The sequence below is a fragment of the Lycium barbarum genome, chromosome 10 (assembly GCF_019175385.1).
Source record: "Lycium barbarum isolate Lr01 chromosome 10, ASM1917538v2, whole genome shotgun sequence".
Lineage (NCBI taxonomy): Eukaryota > Viridiplantae > Streptophyta > Magnoliopsida > Solanales > Solanaceae > Lycium > Lycium barbarum.
The window spans coordinates 105631047-105634198 of NC_083346.1; the positions used below are offsets into that span (position 1 = coordinate 105631047).

The 3152-nt window shown below is 36.8% G+C and overlaps 1 pseudogene; it reads right to left on the minus strand.

The window, feature by feature from the left end:
- Positions 1 to 1144: 1144 nt before the first annotated feature.
- On the minus strand, positions 1145 to 2353 carry LOC132613247 (rust resistance kinase Lr10-like; annotated as a pseudogene).
- Between the last annotated feature and the right edge of the window lie 799 nt (positions 2354 to 3152).

Consider the following 3152-nt stretch of genomic DNA (forward strand, 5'->3'; position numbering starts at 1 on the left):
CTTGTTCGTGCGACACCCCATCTATCTAGTTTTATGGTTTAAGTTTCAGGTTGCGTCCCGAAGTTAGAATATTGTTTATGTTTCTTAGAAACTCCATAGATAGTTGTCAGAATTGTGGGTAGATTTTCGAAGTTTCGTATGACTTGTTGGGAATTTTTCCATATTTATGACTAAGTACTTCTATTAAACTTCCGTTGATTTGTTTTAAAGTATGAGCATGCTTTAAATTAGCCAAAAATGATTGTTTTAAATAACTATTAAAAGACTAGTAAAAGAGAATAGATATGTATTGATCTTAAGGTGATTTCGGTGTTGTTCATAGCATCGGATGCTTGTTGCGTCCAGGGTGGATTTTGAGGCGTGACAACATACCTTGGTGATACAAGTTTGAATATGACTAATATCAGAAGCATAAAGATAGTTAAGGAACATCATTTGGAAGGGTCTTGAGAGCATGAATTTCAAAATTTGTCAACAAAGGAAACAGTCTTAGCATTGCTGATGGACTATATCAGAAGCATATAGATAAGCCAATGTACTAGTAGTTTTAATAGCAAGGCTCATTCGAACAGGCCAGTAAGTGACTCTGCTACATTTTCATGAAGGTGAACAGATATTGTTCCCTTAGGAATATACTCGTAAACAAACAGGAGTTCCTCATGCATCTTGAAGTGCATCCATAACGTAATTATAATTTTGGATTCATTATATTATCAAGGCATAATCACTAACTCTTTTTGCACACCAAAGTCTGGTTCATACAGGCAAATCTAGCTTTTTTGGACCCGACTAATTTAGACTCACTTTACGTAGGGCTTATTTTAAGGGAGATGTGCTTGCTGCTAGAAAGTTTTCCATTCCCAAAATTCGTACCCGAAACCACTGATTAAGAGAAGGACATATTATGCTATCAATGTCACCACATACCTTTGGTAACTAGCACTGAGGAGATGCAGAAAAAGGAAGTATCCGCCAGATAGAAAAGAAATAAAAAACACGATACATAGTAGAGTGCTCTGTAATAGCGATTATCTAATTTACCAAAAGTAGGGTTACGTAATATCTTGATTAATACAAAATTATGCATACATAATATCTGCCAAGATTTGACAAGTCTAGATCATCAAACTTGATCTTTTGAATTCTAAACCACATTAGTAGTAGTAGGCATATCATTGTCTGACCGTGAAGAAGAAGAATACAAGAAAGGTTTGGGAGGCATTAGCAAAGATTTGAGTTCACCGTGTAACATCTCTACCACCATACTGATATACGGCTTGCTGGGTGGATCGGTTTGGATGCACCACAGGCTCACCAATATCATCTTTTCTGCAAGTTTTTTATCCTCTTCCTTCACAATGCCAGTTAATTCAAGCTCTTCCATTTGTTCAGTTTTCTTTTGTAAATCCTGTGTGGAAAGTATATTTCACTAGTATGGTGGTATGGTCCACAACAACGTTAACATTTTTCCTACCTCCAACCATCTCAAGGACCATCATACCATAGTTGTACACATCTAACTTGTGAGAAACTCCTCCAATATTGTTATACACAATTTCTAGTGCAATATACCCAATAGTTCCTCTTGCGCCCAATAAAGATACGATGCTTTCCATTTTGTTACACAGTTTTGCAAGGCCAATATCAGATATTTTTGGACAAAAGTCTTCATCGAGAAGTATGTTGTGAGGCTTTATGTCGAAATGCGGGATTCTAGTATTGCAACCGCGATGCAGATACTCCAATCCTCTAGCAATGCCAAGTGAAATATCGTACAATTTTTGCCATTCCAGTTGACGATTTGTCCCGGATTTGGAATCGTAAATTAACTTCTCAAGGAATCCATTGGGCATGAAATCATAGAGCAGAGCTCTATTTTTACCCTTAAAAGAAAATCCAACAAGTGATACAATGTTAATGTGAGATGTCTTGCTGATACTTGCCACCTCATTGATAAACTCTTCTCTCCTCCCCCCCCCCCCCCCCCTCCCCCCAATTCCTTCAAGACTTTGACTGCCACAAGACTTCCGTTGTTCAACTTTCCCTTGTACACACAACCACAGCCTCCTTGACCAAGTTTATAATTTAAACACTCTGTCATCTTTTTGACTTCAGAATAATTGTACCTCCTTGGAGCGAGTGATCCATGGTTCTTCAAGAAGGCCTTCACATTTCTGTAATCTTCTATTCTTGTTATGGAATTAAGGGAGCCTTTTTTTCTGAAGTACAAGAGTAGGAGTAGTAGCACTGCAATTCCTCCAATAGATGAAGTAATTGCTGTTGTCAAGACACAAATTGGAAGATTGTTGTCAATTTTTAAAATTGCACTAGTTTTGCAGGACACTATATCCATCAGCTTAATAACGTTTCCGTGAAGGACCTACTCTTTATCTTTGTGTGTGTGTGTTTTAATGCAATAGTAACACATTTCATTCTGAGAAAGAAAATAACTAATTAAATTTTGTCGTGAATAAAGAAGAACTGCCTTTTCATCCCTTGAACTGATAAATAATAGGGAAACAGAGCTAAATCCAAGGATCAAGCCAATAACTGTAGGTAATATGGAAGAAAACACAACAATATATCAAATTTGATTGACAAATCTGCTTAATTCTCTCCGTGGTTAGGCGTAATCGAACATCTAGTGATATGAAATGGAAATTTTGTGACCATAGATAGTTACCTGCAACTAGAACTCTTATTGACTTTCTTTTTGCAGCAGCCAAAGAAAATCACGAAAGTTTAGATAGATGTTGCACAGGGACTTTTATGACAATCATCACATAGGCAACTATTTTAGTATTTGTACTTAAGATCACTAGATGAGCAAAAATGAAGAAAACTAGTACGTATAGTTTACCTTTGGGATTGGAGGAACAAAGAAATTTGTTGTTGCTGTCAGTTAAACATTGACCTCCTTCATAGTAACATTTACTACAATCATCCGACAGGTCCCACTGAATTGTAAAATATGTGGTTAAGAGGTCAAACAAGCTAGTATTTTGAGCGTTTGACCTCCCCCATTTAATTGGCAATTTAATCAATGAACAATTATCATAATATCTCCCTCTGGTGCATCCGAATAATACCCATCCCGTCCTCCACTACTCGGATTCTTGTAGTATATTCTGAAGCCATTACATCTACTATAG